Source organism: Mirounga leonina, unplaced genomic scaffold, assembly GCF_011800145.1.
Source record: "Mirounga leonina isolate KUSES-001 unplaced genomic scaffold, KU_Mleo_1.0 Mir_82, whole genome shotgun sequence".
In the NCBI taxonomy this organism is placed as follows: Eukaryota; Metazoa; Chordata; class Mammalia; order Carnivora; family Phocidae; genus Mirounga; species Mirounga leonina.
Genome location: NW_023270825.1, coordinates 5,391,026 through 5,402,533, shown reverse-complemented (window position 1 = coordinate 5,402,533; position 11,508 = coordinate 5,391,026). Strand labels below are relative to the sequence as shown.

The following is an 11,508-nucleotide window of genomic DNA, read 5'->3' as shown; positions in this document are numbered from 1 at the left end:
GGGGCGCAAACCGCCCCCCGCTCCTCGGGCCCGGGTCGGCCGGCGGGGCGCGCGCAAGACCCAGGCCGAGCGAGGGGCGCCGGCCGGGGCGGGGGGCGGCCTCGCCGCGCGAGTCTGCCTGCGGGCCGCGCGCGCCGAGGGGCCGCCGCCGGCACTCACCTGCCCGGTTGCCCCCCTCGCGCAGCGGCGGCGGCGCCACACTCGGGCCCGGACCCACCGTCCGCCTCAACCAAGCCCCAGGCGGCGGCGGCGGCCGGACGGGAGGGGCGGGACGGCGGCCTGAGACGGCCCCGCCGCCGCAGCCCAACCCGGCTCCGCCCGCCCCCGGGCCCCGCCCCCGGGCCGCCGCCGCCGCCGCCCATTGGCCCGCGGCTCCGACGCATGGGGCCGTCTGTCAGCCAATCAGAAGAAAATAGAGCTCTCCAAAGAGGAAAGTGTCGCCCGTCTTCTCCCCGGCCCCGCCCTGCGGGTCAGTGGTCGCCGCGGGCCGGAGGAGGAGCCAGCCAGGGGTCCATCCCGTCAGTCCCGCCCCCCGGGGCGAGAGGGAATTCGGGAGCAACCGAACGTGCTAACGGAACTTAGACGAAGGAGGCGGGGCCTGAGTCGCCCGTACTCCAATCAGCGCCTGGCGTGGGTACAGCCCAGCCAATTGTGGCCCCGAAGCTGGCGGGGGCCGAGACCGCGCTGGCCCGCAGGCCCAATGGCTGGGGAGGAAGCCGAGCCGAACCGTTGGGGGGGGGCGGGGCGGGGCTGCGCCCGGTCGCTTGTTTCCCGTCGCGGTCGCAGCGCGATGACGTAGTTTCCCCGACATTCCGTGTCCAAAATGGCCACAGTCGGCGAGGAGAGACGTCGCTAAGGGGCTTGCCTGAGGCGAGGGGTGAGTGACCGACGGATCGCGCACAGCGCCGCTCATCCCCGCTTACTTGGAGGTCGGAGTAGGGTACGACCTCTTTCCTCCGCTTACTGGCGGAGTCTCTCTTCCCGGATTCCGCCTCGCTCCGCTATCCCCCGTGCAAATCGAAGTTAGTGGGCGACAGCGGGGCTGCGGGACGGGCTTCGGGAGAGGGTCTGAGGAACAGGCGCGAGGCAGGGAGGTCGGCGCGGACCCTAAAAACAGGCAGCGACCCTCGGAGTGAGGGGCGGCTAGGGTTCGGGGACTTTCTAGCAGGTGGGGAGAAGGGGCGGGGGTCTTGTCACGCGCGCGCGCACACTCTGGGCCGCCCAACCGCAGACTACCCACCTCTTCCCGGTTATTTCGCAGCGTGCCGGTCCCTGTCGTGGTTAGGCCTGGGACTTCGGGAATTATTCCACATTTGGGGCACTCCGACTTGGGAGTCTGAAGAGCCGTGTAACAGGGTGGGACTGGGAATGAGAAAAAAGCACTTCCGCGATTAGATTCGTTCTCTCCGAGGCGTGGTCCTTAACCGATCCTCTCCTGGGTTTGGCTTGTTACTAAAGGACTTGTTCTTTAGCAAGTTGAGGCGTTAAGTCTGGAGCTTATCTAGGAGCTCTTAGCCTGTTACCAGCACAAAGTACGGTCGGTAAAGCTCCCTCAATTTGGATTGCAGTTAAGCCGTGCTTTCGCCAAATCATCCGACGTTAGGCACGACTTCTGAGAGCAATCACTTGAGAGTGGTGGTCTTCTGTGTTTTTAAGGTAAACTTGATAATGCTTATGTGTCTCGCTCTAAATCTCTCTCTAGAGATATTTAGCGTAGTGCCTTTCGATTGTAGGCGCTCTTTAAAGGTTTGTATGCATGATGTTGCTAGAATGAAAACTCTGAGGAGCTTTGTATCCTCAGCACCTAGAACACTGCTGAGGTATAGTAAGCTTTCTAGATTGCTGAATGATGGTAGAAGCGGTGGTATTGGTCGACCTTTTGGTTAAGATTGTTAGTGTCCTTAGGATCTTGCCTGTTAAATAATCTTGACTATAAATATAAGAGTTATCCAGGATTATTTTATTTTCTTTTCTTCAGAGTGACAACTATTGATAATCTGATTTTAAGGGGGGATTTGTCTCATTTTGATTATATTGTGATGCGTTATTCAAACAGATTGATTTTTTTTAGTTGATTCTTGCATGAAACATATTTAACATTTGTTTCATTTGAAAATGTAGTTTGCACCAACAAGCAATAAAGAAACATTCTAGTTGCTAATGAAGTCCATAAATGCCACTTCTGAAATTGAATGTCATAAAGAAAAAACTGGTCTTAGTTTTGGCTTACGAAATGAACTACTTTACTTCAGGAGATTATGTTCAAAAGCATGGAGTTCGCTGAGGAAGAAGAACGTTTTGTTTGCTTTGTTTGTGCTCGCTTCGGCAACACATATACTAAAATTGTTTGCTTTGTTTGTAAAAACTGGGTAAGGACAAACAACCAAAAGGAATTAAGTTCAAGGTAATTGAGATTACAAAGAATATTAAACCGGGTTAAATTGAGTTCATATTTTTAGGGTCAGATAAATGATATACCAGAGTACTTGCAGGTAAAATTGTAAAATTGTTGTTTATAGGTTTTGAGAAATCCAAAAAGCACAGTTAATGATAGAAGACTGGAGTCTGGTAAATGTCTGTGTTTGCAGAGAGCAGTTAGATGGGTGACTCTTGGTTGCTAGAAATTGTTAATAATCTATTTTAGAATCTTGTTGGGAGGGCAAAAAGAGAGTTTGTAAATACTTGGGAGAGGAGAGCTGATTCCTTCAAACTGGCAGAGTTTTAACTAAAAAAAGCCAGGTGACATACATCTAATTACTTTCCTTAGAAGTTTACTATACCCTGGTGATGAATGAGGGATTGTTAGACATGGATCCATTCAGGTTTCCTTAGGATGCTGAACGTAATCTCTCGTCCTATCCTAGTAGACACAAGAGATAAATGTACATTGGGTAAGGTCTGTTTGGATGGATTTATATCCAGTCCAATTACCCAACCCAAAATGTTGATTAATGGGTTGATGTCAGCCTGAAGAGAGGTCTTTAGAGATGAGCTACAGGGCTCTGGTCTTGCCCTTACTCTGGTTAGCACTTTCTTATTACCAACTTTAAATATACAAGGCATGCTTCTCAGATTAATCAATGCACTCAAAAGCCGTACTATAAAGAATTGTTAAAGGTTGAAACAATAGGCCAAAACTAACAAGATGTACATTTGCCAGGTTGAATTTACAAAAACTCAATTACGTGTATTTGAGATAAGCAAGACCTGACTTGAAAAAGGATTCTAGAAAGTAATGTTCCATATAAGGAAGTGAAGTATAGAATTTTCCCCAGATTGAGGGAAAGCAATATCTTCGTCTAATGACAAATTGTGGCTCTGCCATTTACAACCTTTGTGAATTAAGCAAGTTGTTTCATGTCTCTTCAGTTCTATTTTCTCCGCGATAAATTGTGAGGATAGGAAAATATAGCTGGCAGGCATACTGTGTCTCAGTGGGCACACAATGGACATGGTGTTGAATATTAGGAATCTCCCTTCCCCATTTGCTATGAAGATCATATAAAAAGTGCTGTTTTCCATTTTGGTTGCTAACGTTTAGGGGTTATCTTGAAACACTAAAAACCATGTTGAGAAATTAGAGATGTTTGTTTACCCTGGAGAAGAGAAGGGAATGGAAAAATTCTCTTCACGTATTCGAAAGGCAATCAGATAAGGGAAGGTTATTTTCAAGGGTTAGAGAGCAAGGTAGGAGCGTCAGAGTGTTGCTGAAAGGTAGAAAAATCAATGTAAGATTAATATAAGAATTAAGGTGAATACTAGTTCTTGATACTCAGCAGTGCCATAGGCTATCTGGTAAACGATTAACGTCCCATTAATGAAAGTGGCCAGATGAAGGTTAGTGAGTGACCAAATGTTACTGTTAATTAGAATTTCCGTGTTAGGTGAGAAAATTGAGTAGTGACCTTTACTGTTGTTTCCAACTTGTAAGTGTCCATAATTCTAAATTTGAAAATGCATTTATTCTTTCATCATGTAAAATGACATATCCAAAGCACATACCTGAAACATGTTGCTAAAATCCTTTGACATGCTGCTTGTTTATTGAGAGATTTTTTTTACTTTGTGGAGCTCATAAACGTCTCTGTCATTTTCACAGTAATCATGAGCTGCTAATGAGAAAACCTGTAATCTTAGGGTCTTGTGAAAAAACAAAGAGTAATAGGGAACAGGGTTATAGAACTGATGTAAGAACTTTTTCAGGGGGATGAATGATACAGAGGACTGTTTTTATTCTATTTGTGTACGTTTATTTTCACTTCCTCTCATGTATTGTTGATTTGGCCCCAGAGTCTAAAGGCACCTACGCTGGATCATTAGCATGGGGTTTGACCACTGACAGCAAGGCCAAACAGGCTTGAATCTGTCTGTGGCTTACCCACTGGGGGACTGGGATTGTCTTCCATTTGTGCTTCACCCTCACTGGGTCCGAACCCTTGTCCTCACTCTGCCCCTGTCGTCTCAGTGGGTGTCTTGGCACTCTACTTCCCAGTGGAATTTTAGGATTTATTTCCTCCCCCTTAAATGAGTTTTTCCCAATATCTTCCTCAAACTTTTCCTTCCCTCTGTCTCAGAGAAAGAGCTTCCTTCCTGAGGTTAACTTTTTTACCTATGCTTTTTATGATCCCTTGGCCAGTGAACCCCTCAGTGGCTTATTCAGCCTCTAGTGGCTCTTTCCCTTCTTGCTTCAGACATCCTTCCTTCTTTATGCTGAATAAACAAGAATAACCTGTTTCATAGCTTATTCATTCCTTGCCCCTTGTAGTCTTCTGCCCCACTGCACTTCTGCAAAGATTCTGCTATTTGTGCATGTGTGTGTGTCTGCTTTATTGAGATGGTTCACATACCATACAAATCACCTGTTTGAAATAGTGTGCAAGTCAGTGGCCTTCAGTACAGAGTTGTGCAGCCATTACTACAGTGGACTTTCACGGTCTCCAAGAACTAATCACCAATGTAACCTTTCCTTATTTCTTGGTTCTCTAGCATTTGTCACTGTTGCCTGCCACATCTGGGTTACGGTCAGTATCCCTTGGTTTCTCTTGCAATTGAAGTTGCAAATTTCCCACCTCTTTGACCATTCCTTCCCTTTCTTTCCTTTGGTGATTCTTCTGCTTTCTCAAGTTCTGTCCCAGACCCCATCCGTTTTCACTCTCCAGCCCTCTACCTGTGACCATGACTTTAATTGTCAGTTCTGTATAGATGAATCCCAAATAGATGTGTTCTTTCCAGATTTCAACAGTCCTGTTTATCTGATGCGTATTTCCACACAAATGTCTTACACGTTCTTCAAACCTAGTATTTTTGGAACCAAAATTCTTCTCCCCGCCCCAGGTCCCCCCCATCAAAACTAACCCCTTCTCTTCCCACTTTTCTTTTTAGTATGACCCTTTCCATCAGGCAAACAAACTTGAAATCATCTCTTGCCACTTTTTTTGCCTCACAGCCAGTTGTGGTGCTTCCTCTTTTACTCAACACTATGTTGTGGGGACAAGCCCTCATCATTTCTTGAACAGCTACTATAGTCTCCTAGCTGGTCTTCCTCCTGCAGATCTCCAAACAGCCTCCACTTCATCTCTCTCTCCCCTTACCAGGCCTTATTATTTTTCATGGCACTTGCCACTCCCTGACAAGTAATCACATATTTGTTTCTCTTAGTCTCTACCACTACAACATAAACTTGTGGTAGGGCAAAGACCTGGCCTCTCGTTTCCTGCTGTGTCATATCGGCCTGGCTCATAGTAAATAATAAATATTTGAATGAATAACTACATGGAGAACTGTTGGGTTAATATATCTTAAAGTAGGTATTCCCAACTAGTGTACCATGAATAAATTACAGATAGTTTGAGATATTGATTCCCTCAAGCCAATTGGCCAGTTGCTTTCTGCTCCGCAAGAATGTGTATTATGAATGTTTGTTACTATTATTAATAATGAAAAACCAGAAATATCTCAAATGTTCATTCACAGTAGAATGGATAAGTAAATTGTGTTTTATTCATAGAATGGAATACTGTACAACAGCATTTCTGAACTTCAACACTCTTGATATTTTGGATCAGTTAATTCCTTTTGGGGGATTGTTCTGTGCCTTGTAGAATGTTTGGCAACATTCCTGGCCTCTACCCACCAGAAGCCAGCAGCAGCTCCCTAGTTATGACAACCAAAACTGTCTCTAGACATTGACAAATGTCCCTGGGGCTCAAATTCGCCCCTGAAAACCAGAACGAATGAATGAATAGTGCTTTATGCAACAAGGATAAACTCCACAAACATAATGTTGAGCAAAAAAGGCAGTTGTGACAGAGTGATACTCTATCATTCCACGGTCCTTCAGAAACCTGCAAGACTAGTTGCTGGGAGTAGAGGTCAAGATAGTGGTTATCTTTGGGGGGATCATGATTAGAAGAGGAGTGAGGAGAATGCCCGGGATGTTGGTAATATTCTGCTTCTCAGCAGGATGGTATTACACAAGTGTATTCACTTTGTGAAAATTAGTAAACCATACACTTAAAATTTTCTTTCTGTATGCTATAATGCAATTACACATTGTTTGAATTTATAAAATCATAAGCAAGCACATAAACAAGCATTCTTTGGCTGCTGAGAGATTCTGATCCAGAGGGGATAAGGAGGATGGTCTGGTAAGTAGTCTTACCTGAGTCTCTCCCCCTTTTCATGAAGTGAAAGAAGAGTACAGGGACCACTTGTTTACCTGTGGTCCAGACTAAAAAAAAGAAGAAGAAGAAGGTAGCGGGAGGGGAAGAATGAAGCGGGGGAAATCGGAGGGGTAGACGAACCATGAGAGACGATGGACTCTGAAAAACAAACTGAGGGTTCTAGAGGGGAGGGGGGTGGGAGGATGGGTTAGCCTGGTGGTGGTATTGAGGAGGGCATGTTCTGCATGGAGCACTGGGTGTTATGCACAAACAATGAATCATGGAACACTTCATCTAAAACTAATGATGTGGGGCGCCTGGGTGGCTTAGTTGGTTAAGCGACTGCCTTCGGCTCAGGTCATGATCCTGGAGTCCCTGGATCGAGTCCCGCATCGGGCTCCCTGCTCGGCAGGGAGTCTGCTTCTCCCTCTGACCCTCCCGACCCTCCCCCCCTCATGTGCTCTCTCTCTCAGTCTCTCTCTCTCAAATAAATAAATAAAATCTTTAATAAAACTAATGATGTAATGTATGGGGATTAACATAAGAATAAAAAAATAAAAAAAAAAAAACCTGTGGTCCAGACTGGACACCTGGTAACGTTTTACCACCTTTACTACTTGAGCCTGTGTTTTAGCTGAACCATTTGAAAGTAAATTGCAGACATGATACTTTATGCCTAAATACCTCATTCAGCCTGAGAATAGTCATTTTCGTATATAATCACAATATCATTATTACCGCTAAGAAAATTAACAGTCCCTAATACCCTCTAATATACAGTCCATATCAAAATTTCTCTACTTGTTCAAAATTTCTTTTCTAGTTTTTTTTTTCTTTAAAAAACAAGGATCTAATCAAGGTTCACACGTTAGTTTGAACGTTATGCCTTTGTAGTCTTTCAAATCTAGGACAGTTCCTCCCATCTTCTTATTTTTTCATGACATTGACTTTTTTGAAGCAACCAGGTCAGTTGTCTGGTAGAGTGTCACATTTCTGGATGTGACGAATAGTTTCCTTGTGCCATTTAACTTGTTCTTCTACTCCCAGTATTTACTGTAAACTAGAAGTTCGGTTTAACCAAGTTAGCTTGCTTGGATTTAGCTTAAGCTTTCTGGAGGTAAGAATACTACACAGGTGGTTGATTTTTATTTCATATCGCATCATATCAGGAGGCCACAGAATAGCAGGTTTTCACCCTGTTAGTGATGCCAGGCTTGACTTTTTGTTAAGGTAAAGGTACTTTTTTCTACAATAATTAATACCAGTGCTAGCAAAGTAGACTCATGGATCTTTTACAATCAATCCTTGTCGTTTTTCTTTATAATATTCCAATTCCCTGATTTTGTCCAGTGAGAGCTGACGCTGCCTCTTGTGTCTTTTTATAAGCTTCCATTCGCCTGAGCACATCCCAGGCAGACCCCTACCCCAGACAGGGAGAATGGAGACCTGGTTCCTTTTAGAGGGTAACTAAGATGTGCACCCTGATGTGTTCCTGACTAAGGGAGTGTCATTGCTTCTAGATACTTCCAGTGGACAGAGCTAGGATATATTTTAACCATGATTTATTTTTATATTTTCAATTAAAATTCAGCATTAAAGGTTTTACTTAACCTTTGATCTTGTGCACTGAACTGAAAATCTTGATTCCTAACAACATTAACATTTATATATCTTTGCTTTATCCTACAATACACACACACACACACACAAAATTATTTGACAAAATTGTTTGACAGTTAACAGTATTAATGCCAGAACTAACAAAACATTACTGGAGAAGTTTAAGATTTCTTTGCAGTTCTTTAGTCCTTAGAATATATCTCACTCAGGATGGAACAAGATCAGGAATTACTTATAATGATTTTCTGGTGGTTATGTTTCCTGTTTGCTATACACTGGGCTTCTTTTCAGTTTTAGGATTTGCTTTTTTTTTTTTTTTTTAAAGATTTTATTTATTTGACAGGGCACAAGTAGAGGGAGAGAGAGGGAGAAGCAGGTTCCCTACTGAGCAAGGAGCCCAATATGGGACTCGATCCCAGGACCCTGGCACCATGACCTGGGCCGAAGGCAGCCGCTTAACCGACTGAGCCACCCAGGCGTCCCTGCTTTTTTTTTTTAGTTAAGTTCATGAATGTGTTAAATATTTACATGATTTGAAAGTCAAAGTTGCAGGGCGCCTGGGTGGCTCAGTCGTTAAGCGTCTGCCTTCGGCTCAGGTCATGATCCTGGGGTCCCGGGATCGAGTCCCACATCGGGCTCCCTGCTCAGCAGGAAGCCTGCTTCTCCCTCTCCCACTCCCCCTGCTTGTGTTCCTGCTCTCGCTATCTCTCTCTGTCAAATAAATAAAATCTTTTAAAAAAAAAAAGAAAGTCAAAGTTGCAGAAGGACTCCTGAGTCAACCTGAAAGAGCTGCTTCCAGTGGCTGTAGCTGGAGTAGTTTGGGCAGCAAAATAAATAATGATAGTATTGGATTATAACTCAAAGAATAAAACAAATACTAATGAGTCCATACTAATATAAATACATGATTGAATAAATGAGGGAGAAGGAACAGATCTTTCTTACAGAAGAAATCCAAATAATGTTGAAGGAAGGAAGGAAATAGAAAGTCACCATTGGAACACCATGATAATTGTTGCAGGCAAGATCCTTCAATGAATGCTAAAATTAATGGGCAAAACTTTAAGAAAAACAGGTAATTTGCTTAGTATTTTGCATTGCAAAATATTTTCTCTGAGACACTAATTACTGTAGTAATAATAACCTATGTCCCCACATTCTTTGATACCCCTCTTTCTAGGAGATGTAGCCTAATTCCTTTCCCTCGAGAGTGGGCTAGACTTTGTGATTCGTTTGTAAGGAATATGGCAAGGAGAAAGTAATGACTTTCAGTGCGAAACTGGGCACAACCCCGTCTTCACCAAGTGCTCGTGGTTCATATCAGACACACCTAAACCAGAGACATTTCAGTCAGCCTAGGTACTCTTCAAAACTGGCGAGCGCATGAAAAAACAGGAAAGACTGAGAAACTGTTACTAGAAGATACTAAGGAAATATGGCTCCTAAATGCAGTGTGGCATCCTGGATTAGATCCCGGAACAGAAAAGGGATTTTTTGAAAAACTCAAAATTTGAGTGAAGGCTGTAGTTGATAATGTACCAAAATTAATGTCTTAGTTTTGGTAAATGTACTGTGGCTGTGTAAGATGTTAACGTTGGAGGAAGCAGAGTGAAGGGTACACGAGAATTCTCTCCTATCTTTATAACTCGTCTGTAAATCTATAATTATTTTCAAATAAAAGATTTCTTAAAAAGTCAAAGATGTGTAACAAGGGATACCCAGAGAAGTATTGCCCACATCCCTGTCCTTTCCATTCTCTTCTTCCCTGTTCCCTGTTGGTAACCTTTTTTTTAAATTAGTTTAAAAAAACAGAGATGTCTGTTCCGTCTCTCCTCTTTTCTTACATGTATACTAACGTACTGTGTACAGTGTCTTGTATCTCGCTGATCCTGGAAATGTCTCCTTACTAGTACTTAGAGAAAGGTTTTTTTCAGTCTTTTTTTATACCTGCATGGTACATCATTAGTGTTAATGTTAACTATATTTTATTCAACCAGTGCCCTATTGAGGGACATTTGGGTTGTTTACAGTTTTTGCTATTATAAATGGCATTTTTGTGAATAATCTTTTGCACACGTTGTTTCATACTTGTAACGGTATTTTCAGAGTGGATTTTTCGAAGTGGGATTACTAAGTAAAAGAGCAAATGCATATGCAGTTTTGTTAAATATTGCCAAATTCCCCTCTGTGAGAGTTGTTCCATTTTGTATTCCCACCAGCACTATATGAGATCGCCTCCTTCTCCCTGGCCTTGCCAACATAGTATATAGTCACGCTTTTAGATTTTCTGCCAACTGAGAGTTGAGAAATGTATCTCAGTATGACATCTGACTATGAACTCTTCATATTTACTGAGCATCTGATTGTGCACTTTCCATATTTACCTAGGCTTTAGGTAACTGACCTGCCCCAACCCACAGTGATTGCCTAGTTCTGCAACACAGCCAAGTACAAACTAGTGGAAGAAGATTGCTTTTTTCCTGATACTTAATTTTTTCCTTTTGGAGGAAAGGTCAGATTTTTAGGGTTCCCAGGTATGAGGAAGAGGAGGGATGCACTCAGCCCTGCCACGTCACCTTTCCCACCAGAAATGAAGCGACACACAGAAGAGGTTAGGCTTCCAGATTAATTGATGCCTCTGGCCCAGACTCTAGCTAGTGAACTGCTACTTTCTTGCTAAGCAGACGAACCTGGTTCTAGCTGCCTCTTTAAAATCCTTGACCTGGGGGCCCAGCTGCGGGGCGGAGGCGCTGGGCAGGGAGCGGCAGGGCCAGGAGCGGGCGCTGGAGCCGAGCCGAGCCAGAGTGGGCGATGCAGGCCGGCGTGGCGAGCAGCCACCATGTCGGTGTTTGGGAAACTGTTCAGGGCAGGAGGTGGCAAGGCCGGCAAGGGTGGCCCGACCCCTCAGGATGCGGCTGCGGGACATGGAGGAGATGCTAAGTAAGAAGCAGGAATTCCTGGAGATGAAGATTGAGCACGAGCTGACCGCCACCAAGAAGCGCAGCACCAAAAGCAAGTGCAAACTAGAACAAATATAGAATTATTTGGAACCACAAAAGACTTGAATAACCAGAGCAATCTTGAGAAAGAACGAAGCCAGAGGCATCACACTTCCTGATTTCAAACTGTACTACAAAGCTGTAGTGATGAAAACAATGTGGTATTGGCATAAAAACATAGATCAATGGACTAGAATAGAGAGCCCAGAAATAAATCCACAAATTGG

General features: G+C 43.9%; 2 protein-coding genes across 5 annotated transcripts in view; one reads left to right on the top strand and one right to left on the bottom strand.

Annotated features, from left to right (window-relative positions):
• Positions 1-294, bottom strand: part of SETD3 (SET domain containing 3, actin histidine methyltransferase) — a 78,717-nt gene extending 78,423 nt beyond the window's left edge. Inside the window, exon 1 of the mRNA XM_034992783.1 lies at positions 160-294. The gene's annotated coding sequence lies outside the window, so the exon portion shown is untranslated. The remainder of the gene's footprint in view (positions 1-159) is intronic.
• A 252-nt stretch (positions 295-546) lies between these two features.
• The window catches only part of CCNK (cyclin K), a 29,578-nt gene continuing 18,616 nt past the window's right edge, over positions 547-11,508 (top strand). Inside the window, exons 1-3 of one of the 4 annotated variants that reach the window (XM_034993267.1) lie at positions 812-877; positions 1,569-1,656; positions 4,987-5,021. The gene's annotated coding sequence lies outside the window, so the exon portion shown is untranslated. Of the gene's footprint in view, positions 878-1,219; positions 1,657-4,986; positions 5,022-11,508 lie in introns of those variants that run through there. The other 3 variants (XM_034993268.1, XM_034993265.1, XM_034993266.1) reach the window with 3 other exon arrangements.